This window comes from Trichosurus vulpecula, chromosome 3 (assembly GCF_011100635.1).
Source record: "Trichosurus vulpecula isolate mTriVul1 chromosome 3, mTriVul1.pri, whole genome shotgun sequence".
Lineage (NCBI taxonomy): Eukaryota > Metazoa > Chordata > Mammalia > Diprotodontia > Phalangeridae > Trichosurus > Trichosurus vulpecula.
In genome coordinates, this window is record NC_050575.1 from 397,103,930 (window position 1) to 397,117,432 (window position 13,503).

The 13,503-nt window shown below is 38.0% G+C and overlaps 1 protein-coding gene and 1 pseudogene across 3 annotated transcripts in view; both read right to left on the bottom strand.

Annotated features, from left to right (window-relative positions):
• Positions 1-13,503, bottom strand: part of ZNRF1 (zinc and ring finger 1) — a 93,276-nt gene that overhangs the window by 55,940 nt on the left and 23,833 nt on the right. The window lies entirely within an intron of this gene.
• LOC118844679 lies at positions 12,764-13,270 on the bottom strand (annotated as a pseudogene).

A 13,503-nucleotide genomic window follows, 5' to 3' on the forward strand; every position in this document is an offset into this window, starting at 1 on the left:
TTCTGTTCAGATACTTGCCGAACTAGTTGATGTGCAAGGTCTCTTCCAGCTCAGAATCTGTGAACCTATGAAACCCCAATTCTGTTGGGGGAAATAACACATACATACACAAGCACACACACAATAAATACATGGAGCTCAAGACACAATGAAGTAGTATTAAGGCAAAACTCAGAGCAATGGAGCAATGTTGCAGTAGAACCTCTAATGTAGGATAGTTAGGGAAAACAGACAATAGCAGTCGGAAAGAGCAAAAAAGAATTTGTGGAGATGGTAGCATTTAAACTTTGCTTTGAAAAAAAAGAGTGATTATGTGAGGAGAAAGAGGAGGGAGTGCATTCCAGGAATGGGGGAGGCGATGGGGGGGGTGCTGGTCAAGCGCAGATGGGAGGCAGGAACAGAGAGGCCAGTTTGGTTAAATCATATAGTGTAGGAAGGAGAATAAGGTATAATGAGGTTAGAAAGGTAGGGTGGGTCAGGTTGTGAAGGGCTTTAAAAGCCAGTAGTTTATATACTTAACATAGTCATGTCCCTACTGTTTTCCTCATGCTTTTTCATTTTCTTCACTATCTGTAGAATGTGAACTTGTTTCTATTATCATCTTTTTCTAAATGTTTTAAATAATATACATATTGTTCTTTTCTTTCACTTCATACATTGTCATTTTTTGAGGGAAACTATCCAGTTTCTGGTAGTACAATAACACCATTTATTCAGTCATTTCTCAATTGATGACACCAAATTTGCTTCTAGTTTTTCTTTTTTTTCGCTAACCAAAGCTTTTGTGCAGATAGACATTTATTTATTTTTCTTGTCAACCGAGGGTACAATTCTTATAGTGAGACCACTGAATTAAATGGCATAACTTTTTGAGGTACCTTTTACTGTATAATTCCATCAACTGAGTATTTCAGTGCAATCTACCAATGAAGTAGTATTAAGGGAAAACTCAGAGGAATGGAGCAGTGTCACAGTAGAACCTCGAGGTTCAACAGCAAAACATTTGAAAACATAAATGGAGTTCAAGACATAAGCATTAGCTGGATGCTATAGCAAGTTATTTCAATAGTTTATAAAGTAAAAGCATTTTCTACAACCTCAAATGCAGAGTTTCTATGTGGGGTGCATAAATTAAAATTTTTTTTGATAACTATTTCAATATAACAGATTTCCTTTGCAATCCTAAGTATTTTATTTTATTTTTTTGCAGGGGGGAAGGTGGGGTAATTGGGGTTAAGTGACTTGCCCAAGGTCACACAGCTAGCATGTCAAATGTCTGAGGTCGGATTTGAACTCAGGTCCTCCTGACTCCAGAGCCGGTGCTCTACTCACTGTACCACCTAGCTGCCCCATAAGTATTTTATTTTATGCGTTCAAAATCATCCTGAGAAAGAGTCATAGGCTTCACCAGACTGCTAAAGGGGTCCACGACACAAGAAAGGTTAAGAATCCTTGCTCTCATTATTGAACCTTTTAGAGTTCAAGGTTGGATGAAAAACACTACGATGCCTATGGGGAAAGTACATATAGGGTTGGTCTTTGGCTGCCCTCCACAACTGTCTCTTTCCATGGTGTAGGCAATCTCTCATTTCAAGTAACTTGACACTTTCCCATGGTTGGGGGCAGCCATAGAGCTGATTTCTCAAACCAGAGGCCCTAGTTCGATCTGACAATTTTGTTCTGACACAGGCACATCACAAAGAATTTACACACACACACACACACACACACACCCCCACTGGGCTCTGCTTTCTTTACTCAAGTCTTTCCATGTTTCTCTGAATTCTTCATAATAATTATTCCTTGGGGTCATAGTACTAACCTATTAATACATGTATATACCAGTGGATTCATTCTCAAATCACTGGACACCTTTCATTTCCAATTTTTTATTATAATTCATGCTACGCTTATTTTTGTGTCTTTTCCTCTTTCATCAGCCTCCATGAAGCGGCTAGATCAACAGATACGAAAAATCTCATAATTTTATTGTTATTATTCTAAACTAATTTCTAGAAATAGTTGGACTAATTCCTGTTTCCCACAACTTTTCTCACACTACGCTTTCCCATCTTTTATAACTCCATAAGTGTAAGGTGATATCTAAGAGTTGTTTCAATTTTTATTTCTAATTATTAATAATTTTCATTTCAGACTGTTGAGAGCTTATATTTCTCTTTTTGAGAATTATGTGCTCATCCCCAGGGGTTGAGCCCATGTGGTACAGTGGTTTCAGTCAGAAGAAAGGGGTCAAATTTCCCCTCTGATACTCGCTGTATAACACTGGACAAGTCACTTAGGCCCCCTCAGTTTCTTCATCTACAATCCTATGACAATTTACCTACTGGGGAATGGCTTAATCTTGTTCTCTGCCAATTTCCTATGGATTTTAGATCCTAGATTAATTAATAATGATCACTAACCCTTTCACAATGCTTTAAGTTTTGCAAAGCACCTTACAAATAATCATCTCATTTAATCCTCGCAACCCTGGAAGGTAGGTGCTATTTATTCCCATTTTATGGATGAGGAAATGAGGCTGACAGAGATTAAGTGACTTGCCTGGGACTACAAGGCTAGGAAGTGACCAAGGCAACATTTGAATTCAGGTCTTCCTGGCTCCAGGCCTAGTGCTATATCCACTGCAGATACCTTGCACATAATTCTAGCAGTCACTGAGTTTGTAAAACTATGCCCCACCTCCCCTCCCCAGTAGAACACAAGCTAGTTAACGGCAGGGACTTGTATCCCCAACAGTGAGGGCAGAACACTGAACATAAGTACTTGCTGAATTGACACTTCAAATGGAGTATACAAAAGAGGAACTGTAAGAGGAAGCAATGCCAGCTCCTTCTGATATAGGTACGCCTGTAGGGACATCCTTCTGAGGACCTGATTCCACTCTAGCTAAGTATGAAAATGGGAAGCCCTAGCTTAGCTAAAGAGAATAGAGGGCAGAAAACTATACCAAATACAGGAAAGCAGCAGTGTTCAGTTTGTACAGAAATTAATCTACAACGATCACTTAGGAAACCTACTTGCTACCTGACATATCCATATGAAGAGATACTCATGGCTGTTTAAGAGTACATCACATCTATGTGAGGCTGAACAAATCTTAACCCTCTAAAAGTGTTCCTCCCCACATTCTAGGCATCTCAGCTCCATGTCCCTGTCCTCTTCCTCTACATCTTAAAAAATTGGGTTTGGCTTCCTAGGTAAAAATCACCAGAAACTTTTAAGTGAATTAGACCTTAGAATGGGTGGCTTGGTGGCACAAGTGGATAGAATGCCAGACCTGAAGTCAGGGAGACTCATCTTTGTGAATTCAAAGCCATCTTCAGACACATTGCTTGTGCAATCCTGGGCAAGTCACTGATTGCCGCTGTTTCTTGTTTCTTTTAGTTTAATTTTTTTGTTTACATTTTAAGTTCTAAACTGTTTCCCTTCCTCTCTCCCCAAGAAAAGACCACCATTTGACCCAGATATATAGACTTAGACATAGATAGATAGATGGATAGACAGACAGATAGATAAGTGTGTAAAACCATACTATCCATACTTGTATTAATCAATTCTTTCTCTGGAGGTGGATAGCATCTTTCATCACAGGTCCTTTGTAGTTGATTTAAGTAACTGTAATATTCAGAAGAGTATAGTTGTTCACAGTTATTCTTCAAACAATACTGCTGTTACTGTATACAATGTTCTCTTGGTTCTGTTCATTTCACTCTTCATTATTTCATGCAAGTCTTAACATGTTTTCCAAAAATCAACTTGCTCATCCTTTCTTAGAGCACAATACGATTCCATCACAATCATATTCCACCACTTGTTCAGCCATTCCCCAATAGACGAGCAGTCCCTCAATTTCCAGTTCTTTGCCACCACAAAGAGAGCCACTATAAATATTTTAGAACATACAGGTTCTTTTCCTTTTTCCCTGGTCACCTTGGGAAGCAGACCTAATAGTGGTATTGCTGGGTCAAAGGGTACACAGTTTTATAACTCTTTGGGCATAATTCCAGATTGCTCTCCGAAATGTCTGGCTGGATTAGTTTACGGTTCCACCGACAGTGTATTGATGTCCCAATTTTTCCACATCCCCTCCAAAATTTGTCATTTCCCTTTCCTATCATTTTAGCCACTCTGGTAGGTATGAGATGATGTCTCAAAGTTGTTTTAATTTGCATTTCTCGAATCAATAATGATTTAGAGCATTTTTGTATGACAATATGTAGCATTGATTTCCTCACTGAAAAGCTGCCTGTTCATATCCTCTGACCATTTATCAACTGGGTAATGACTCTTATTCTTACAAATTTGACAAAGTTTCTACATATTTGAAATATGAGAGCTTTATCCAAGAAAATGTCTATAACCCCCTCCCCCAATTTTCTGCTTTCCTTCTACATTGGGGTTTTTTTTTTGTACAAAAACCTTTTAATTTAATGTAATGAAAATTATTGATTTTATACCTCACAATGCTCTCTACCCTGTTTATTGATAAATTCTTCTCCTGTCCATAAATCTGATAGGTAATATTTCATGTTCTTCTAATTTACATCTAGTATCTCCCTTTATATCTAGGTCATATATCTATGTATTTTGACCATATTTTGGTAAATAGTGTCAGATACTGGTCTATACCCAGCTTCTGTCAGACTGCCAGTGTTCTCAACAATTTGTGAATTCTTATCCCACAGACTTAATTCTTTACATTTGTCAAACACAAGGCTACTATAATCAGTTAGTATTACATATTATATGTCTACTTTGTTCCACTTATCCACCTTTCTCTTTCTTAGCCAGTTCCAGATAGTTTTGATAATTACTGCCTTAAAATAAAATTTAAAATCTGGTACTGATAAACCTCCGTCCTTTACATTTTTTTTCCATTAATTCCTTTGATATATTCTTAACCTTTTGCTCTCCAAAAGAATTTTATTATTATTTTTTTCTAGCCCAAAGTTTTTTTTGGTAATTTAATTGTGATGGTATTGAAAAAGTAGATTAGTTTAGGTAGAATTGTCATTTTTATTATATTGGCTCTGCCCACCCATGAACAATGAATATTTTTCCAATTATTTAAATCTGACTCTATTTTATAATTATGTTCATGTAGTTCCTCGGTTTGTCTTAGCAGGCATATTCCCGGGTGTTTCATGCTCTCTATGGTTGTTTTAAATGAGGGTATTTCTTACTATCTCTCCTTGTAGGGTTTTGTTGGTGATATATAGAAATGTTGATGATTTATGTGGGTTTATTTTCTATTCTACTACCTTGTTAAAATTACTGTTTCAACTAGCTTTTTAGTTTAATCTCTAGGATTTTCTAAGTATATCATCATCTGTAAAAAGATAGTTTTATTACCTCATTGCTCATTCTGATTCCTTCAATTTCTTTTTCTTTTCTTACAGCTATTGCTAGCATTTCTAATACAATACTGAATAACACTGGTGATAATGGGCATCTTTGTTTCATTCCTAATCTTAGTGGAAAGACATCTAGCTTATCCTCATTACATATAATGCTTACTGATGGTTTTGGGTAGATGCTTATCTTTTAAAGGAAAAATCCACTTATACCTATGCTTTCAAGTGTTTTTAATAGGAATAAGTTGTATTTTGTCAAAAGCTTTTTCTGCATCTATTGATATAATCATATTGTTTTTGTTACTTTTGTCATTGATATAATCAATTATGTTCATAGTTTTCCTTATTTTACACCATCACTGCATTCCTGGCATAAATCCCACTTGGTCACAACATATATTGTTTGTAATATATTGTTGCAGTCTTCTTACAGTTTCTTGAAAACTCGGCCAACGAAATGTTGTGGCAAGTTCTACCAAGGAAGAAAGATTTTGAATATGGATCAGAGAAGAACTCATAACCAGAAAACGTGATCATCAAATTATGATATTTTGGGGGGAAGGCCCAGAAACTCTTAAATAACTATGTAATGAATAGGTTTTAATGTGTGAAGGTAGTGGGAGAAAATATTCTATTAAAAATCACAGTTCTTTCTGTTCAAAGAACTATAAAACTGTGCATACTTTTTGATCCAGTAATACCATTATTAGGTCTATATCCCAAAGACATCCAAAAAGCAGGGGGCGGGGGAGAGGATGTATTTATACAAAAATTTTATAGCAGCCTTTTTGTGGTGGCTAAGAATCAGAAATTGAGAGATGCCTGTCAGTTGGGGAATGGCTAAACAAGCTGCGGTACATGATTGTGATGGAATGCTGTTGTGCTATAAGAAATGACAAATGGGACGCTCTCAGAAAAACCTGGAAAGGCTTACATGAACCGACACAAAGTGAAATGAGCAGAATCAGGAGAACATTGCACACAGTAACAGCAATAATGTATGATGAAGAACTGTGAATGACTCAGCTATTCGCAGTAATACAATGATTCAAGACAATCCCAAAGGACTCATGATGAAGCATGCTATCAACCTTCAAAGAAAGAAATGATACTGTCTGAATACAGACTGAAGTATGCTATTTTTCACTTTATTTCTTTCATTCTTTTTCTTTGACTCTTCTTGTACAAATTGACTAATATGGAAATGTTTTACATGATTGCCCATGTATAACCTATATTAGATTGCTTTCTGTCTCAGGGAGGAGGGAAGGGAGGGAGGCATGAGGGACAGAATTTGGAACTCAAAACTTTAAAAATGTTTAAAAATTGTTTTAACATGTAATTGGGGAAAAATTAAATACATTTTTAAAAAAATCATAGTTCTTCCAAAGCATCGGTAAAGAAAATATAATTAGCAAAGTTTGTGGGATGACAAACTGGAGCTGTTAGAGAAGCTGAAGTTATTCATTTCTCAGTGGTCCAGCAAGCAGGAGACTGATTGGTGATTGGTGGGAACTGGGGAATGTAGGGAATACTGTTGTAGCAACAGAGGAAACTGGTCTGTACCTTTAGCTACCAAAAGAAAAGAAAATAAAGGAAATAACACAGAAGGCTATTTGCTCTTTTGCTACCTGTATGTAATTCCTCTATGTCTAAGAGATACAATCCACTTCTATTTTAGAAGAGCAATTGGAAAGCAGCTCAATTTGATATTCTTGGATATTCCCAACTGAAGATTTAATGCAATGTGACAACCAAAAAAGGGAGATATTGAAAAGGAAAAGCAAGTTCTCTCTGAAGTCTCTCCCCACTCCAGTCCATCCTCCACTCAATGATACGATACTCCCATCCCAAGATACTTTGTGCATTTTCACTAGTTATCCCCCAGGCCTGGAATTCTCTTCCTTTTCATCTTCATCTCTTGGCTTTGAATCCCAACTAAAATCCCACCTTCTGCCAACATAGCTTTCCTTTTCTCTTGAAGATTAATTTATCCAGTATACATCATGTTGTACATAGCTGTTTGCATGTCATCTCTCCCATTAGACTGTGATCACTCGGAGAAGGGAATGTTTTTTGCCTTTCTTTGTATCCCTAGCACTTACACCACAGTGTCTGGCACATAGCAGGTGCTTAATGATTGCTTGATTTGACTTCTTCCTATAGCCTACAACTTGCAAACCTATTAATTAAATAGAATAGTTATGGAATGTACTTTAAACATCTGAATGCCTATTCTAATGAAGTCTGAATGAACCACACTAATCTAGGTTTACTAGGAAAGGGTTTTCATAGTCTCATGACTGTTGAAGTCAATACAGTAGTAGCTAACTTACATCTAAGAACAGAACAAGAAAGGGGTCAGGACTGCTTAACAGTCCCAGTGTGGGATCTTGTAGGGCTATGGCTGCAGTGGCGAAGTCTGCTCAAATGGCAGGATGAGAACCCTCTTAGCTTCTGTTAGCTGTGGGAATCTGAGCTTTGGTCTGATTGGCAAGAATGGAGTCCTGTCCTCAGGCTTCTAGGAAGGTAGGTGGGTTGCCCTCTTCAGCCCACTCTTCCTGGAGTTGGTAAGGTTGGACCAGTATGTACCCTGCAAAGACTGAGGTATCCTTCTACCTGCTCAGCTGTTCAGCCTGTATCATGTAATCTGGGGCCTAATCTCTCTTTTGATACTATTTGAAACTGAAAGATTTTCTTTTCATTCTCTGTAGAATGGAGCCATAAGCGGGAAGGAGTGGACAAGATGTTCCATAAGATTTTTTCTAGCTCTTACAGTCCAATACTGAGACTTGGTCTCCATCTGACTCTCCCTAAACTTAGTCTCAATTTCAGGAGTGAGTCCTCCACTGTGACTTTGTGGCAGATCACTTCCCCTATGTGGGGCCTGGGCTTTTTCTTCTGTAAAAGGGAGGAGTTGGAACAGACATGCACTTGAAGCTCTAACATGGTCATTATACTTGGAGGGCTGACGAAGTAGGTGGCTTCAAGCAGTCTTTTAGCTCCTTCTCTTTGCTGTGAGGATTGCCACAGCCAAGTAAGAAGAAACTACCCATCATAGCACCTAGTTATCCAAAGTAATTAGTTAAGAAGCGACCAACTGACCCAGTTGCTCTCTCCAGAGGCAGCCTTCCCAGAAGCAGCCTTCAGTGATGTCCTCCCCTACCTAACTGAAGGCACCCTTTGTGCTACCTGTCCTCTGCCCAGGGCTTGCCCTGCTTGACACAGGGATGGCCCAGTCAAGACGCATTATCTCGCTGTCGTTATTTCCATGTGTTTCTGAAAATAAGACCCTATCTAAAAAAAGAAAATCACCCAAAGAACCCCCATAAATCCTTCAAACTGAGACCTCAGCAGGGGAGCAAACCACAATTCTTTTCATCTTTTCTATTTTAATAACTTTGTTCCAGTTTAATCACATATTGAAAATGAAATCAAACCCACACATTCAAACGCTGATGTGCTGATGCCCTCAGAGCTAAAATTTTAAACAAGACAAGAATATGATAAACCCAATTTTCTCATTATAATTCATTGTTAGTGATTTCTGTGCAAATAGGGTCAAGATTTGCCTTTGGTCACTTGCTTTATTCTCATTTCATGAGTGAATATCTCTATGATTCACTAACAAATATGAATATTAATCCCTATAGGAACCTGGAATGAGCCAGGTCATTTCATTAAAAGTCCATGAATCCTCATATGAATATGATGGTTAATTCTATACTTTCCCTTTCCTCTTATTTTTTACTACCTACATGTATAAAAACGTATGAGAGATGTGTCTGCACGGCAAGTGAAGATCATTCCCATACTGTCCCTATCCCAGGACAATGTACATAATGGAGGGTTTTGACTTATTGAGATGCTTATTTTTAAGTCAGAACATAAAGCAACCTTAGGCAATGCCCATTAAATGGGTTGCTTGGTTTCTTGCAGTTCAAAGGGTGTCAGGGCTAAATATAGCACAAATTTCACCCAGGACAATTACTCAATGAGATCACTACAGGGAAGATTCCGCAGAGGAGTGAGAGCTCAGAACACTACAAATGGACAATCAAAATACTAGTTCACAGGCCAGGTTTCCATTCATTAATGGCAGTGCGTGAAAGATAAAAATCAGGTGGCTCATTAAGAATGTTACAGAAATTATACCAAAAAAATTTTTTAAATCCCTCTGGCCCAATAAAATGCTTACCATTCAATTTAAATTAGCCCATCTATACTTAATAATACTAAACTCCCTAACTCAATATTTCTTTCAATTCCCTAATTCCTAGAATAAGAGGATTCAAATGTCTGCTCAAGCTAAGTTTCCTCTTAAAAAAAAAGTTCTAATGATGATATAACCAGAAACCTAACAGAAAAGGGAAGCACGGTTCAGGGTTTATTAATTTAATTTTAGGTCAGCTACCAGATAGATTTTCTTTAGGTACCTGAGTTTAAACCCAGGACACGGGAAGACATGCACATTTGCATGAAATAATTCATTCCTTAAACAGTTGTTAGTGCCAAATTAGTTAACTCTCTGCTCCCTACTAGGGTGTCCAGGCTGCAAGCACTGCATGCTTAAAATGAATGACAATCCATTCAATAGAACTCTATGCTAGAGTAGATGGTCATCCACATAACTGAGAGGGACTTGCTTTCTGGATGACAGGACCACTAACTGAAGTCCTCTGTCACCTTATTGCACCTATATAAATGTTTTAATCAAGTACTAAACAGCATTAGGGAAAGGAGCAGAAAACCAAGGGGCACAACAACTACACACAGAAGGCAGACCATTGGGGCAATATGCAGAAAATAAACCAGGCCCTGTCTTCAAGGAGTTTGTACTATAATAGCAGTACCACAAAATTACCACAACAGTAAGAAATCTTATGAAAATTTAGCATCAGGTTTTATGAGAAAAGAAATGGTTAAATAATTCAATAAAATGTATTCTACATTTGTTATAAAATTATGAAGAATTAATGAAAGCAGGAGGGCTAGGAGGGTCTTTGAGGGTCAGTTAGTCCATTTCTTCTACATGGTGCAAAGTTCAGGGGTCAAATTTTAGAGCCAGATCTTGTACCTATGTCTTCAGTATCCTACTAAATCCTACCACTTCTTGTGTGATGGTTATGGAAAATATAAAAGGAATGAATCATAGCAAGGACCTTTCTGCTTGGACGTAGCTCCAAGGTCTAATAACCAGAAGGCATGGTGATGGAGGAGCTGTCGACTAGAACACCATTACAGGAGCATCCCATCATATTAGACTCTCATTATTTTTTACACCTTTCAGGGTGCAGCAAATTCTCTTGAAACGTAGAAAACAAAACAAAACACTGGAAGGAAGGGGGACAAAGCAGATACGTATTATTTGGGGATGCTTTTAAAGGGAATCCTATGCATGTATGCTTTAAGACCTCCAGAAACTCTCCCTCCATAGGGATAGGATTCCCAAGCACTAAGTACATGTTTAGAAACACCGTAACAGAAAAGGGACTAAAGAGAAACCATTACAGCATCAGCGTCAGCTGAGTGAACCAAAAGTTTCTACTCTTATACTGAAAATAAAAATCAAGGAATACAGGACTAAATTGGCCATTTATTTTCAAATTATGGTGCTGGTCAAATAATATCTGTCTTAAGATTATACATACAGTAATTTTCTTTTTAAATAAAGTGCTATTTACTCACAATATTTAAATATAATATTTGCTTGTTTCAACTCCTACTTTTTAATGTCTCCTTTTTAAAAAAGATTTAGGCTATGTTTAAAATGTTATGCTTACTTACTGCCTTCAAACCTGTAAAGTGTTTCTGACTTTTTATGGAAATGTGTAATTTTTCAATCTATAAAAAAACCCACTGAATTTTGCATTGTTTTGATAGGCACCGAAGTGACAGCTTGGAGCATTAAGACTATTTCTATAAATTTAACTCGAAAATACTAAGTCCTTACTCTGGGACGAGTGTTGTGGTAGGTAGTAAGAGGTTCCTGTCCTCTAATTATTCTAAATTTCAAGAGAGAGTTAAAGCTAACACTTGAACATCTAAATAATACTATAGCTATCCTTTCCACATTGTGACTTTCCCCATTGCAGTTTTGATACATCACGGGTCAGCATAAGAAATTAAATGGGAATTTGGGGGGAGTTTTGCAGAAGCCACAGACAACACACAAAGGCCTGCAGATGACACGGAGCCTGTGACCAAATACTTAACCGAAATTTTACAATAAGGTACTGTAAACACCCCATAAAAGAAAAAGAAAAAAATTAGACTTTTTCTTTGGTTTGGAGGGTTAAAAATTTTAACGCGGATTTTCTAGATCACAGGAGTGCTGTGTTCCTAACCACCACAATGTGGAAGGGATAATTGTACATGTTAGCATATTACAATAAGCTAGACCTTGTTATCAAGAAGCGCTACAGGAGTTCAGAGAAAAGAGTAATGATATGGATGGGAGTTGTCACATAAACTAGTATTACCAGGAAACAGAACCAGGTAATACTGGAGTCCTTTCCAGTCTCTCTGCTCTGCACAGCTCAGGGGATGGTGTGAAGCTACTGTTGAAGATCTGCCAATGTAGAATTCCACCCTGCATACGCCATCAGAAATGTGCTGAAGATATCCATGGAAGTGGACCCCCAAGCACGGAGAAGCAGCTTATTTCCAATAGCTCTTTAGGATTCTTCACACAAAGAAAATATGAAGCTAGTAGCATTAAACTTTACTTTGAATGTCTTGCTCGGCATAAAGGAGAACACAGACTAGGACAGGATAGAAAGTAGCCGAGACTACCACATAAATTCACATTCATAAAGATGACAAGCCTCATGTGGATTATTATGCTCGTTCTAATAACTGGGTAAAAATTATTGGGTATCAATTTTCTTACAATGCCTTGACATAATCTAGAGGTCTAGTTCAGAGACAGAAAGGGTAAGCAACCAAAGAGGTCATTAGCGACTTCCTAAACAGATTGTCTTAAGGGTTTTTGTTCCTGAATTTTACACTAAAAAGCTATTTACAACTTGCGTTCTTTTTTGAAAGTCTTACTACCAGGAGTAGGTGAGGTACTTTTAGTCCTGCTTTTCTACATTTCATAGGTAGTCAAAGGTCTAGAAACAAGATCTCGGGACTGAAAAAGAAATTGGGAGGGAAGAAGAAAGGAAAAAAGTTACAACATGTCTATCCATACAATTCAGGCATTCATGAAGATTAATGATCTCTCATGACTCTAGGAATAGACCTATCTCCAAGGCACCCTTGCTTAACAAAACTGATAAAGCATAGGATTCCTTTTGGGCATCTAATTCTTAGGTTTTAGATGTATCTTCAGAAAATACATTGTTTCAATGAAGAATGGCTTCTTTTTTTTTTTATACTGGAAAACTTTTTATTGTAGGTGGAGTGGGATAGCTGGACACAGTTTAGATGATTCCAATTTTGTTGGCAACATCTAAAGCATCGTAGTCTGGAGCAAGTCGGACACAGGCCTTCTCTCCATCAGGCCAGATCAGTGTGTTGACCTTGGCCACATCGATGTCATACAGCTTCTTTACCGCCTGCTTTATCTGATGCTTGTTGGCTTTGACATCCACAATGAAGACTAGGGTGTTGTTGTCCTCAATCTTCTTCATAGCAGACTCAGTGGTCAAGGGGAACTTAATGATGGCATAGTGATCCAGCTTGTTTCTCCGAGGGGCACTTTTCCAAGGGTATTTGGGATTCCTTCGAAGTCTTAGTGTCTTGGGTCACCGAAAGGTGGGGGATGTTTGGATCTTCTTCTTTTTGTGGCTGTGGACACCCTTCAACACCGCCTTCTTGGTCTTCAAGGCCTTGGACTTGGCCTCTGTCTTGAGGGGGACAACGGCTTCCTTCTTCGCCTTCGGCGCCATCTTGGGGGAAAGGGGAAGAATGGCTTCTAACAAGAATTTTCTCTTCAGTTATTTTTTCCATATCCCAATTGTTTTTTTTCAATAGAGAGTTGGATCTACAGCAGGGGTGAGGAACCTGTGGCCTCGAGGCCACATGTAGCCCTCTAGATCCTTAAGAGTGGCCCTTTGACTGAGTCAAAGTTTTACAGAACAAATCTTTTCATTACGGGGATTTGTTCTGTGAAGTTTAGATT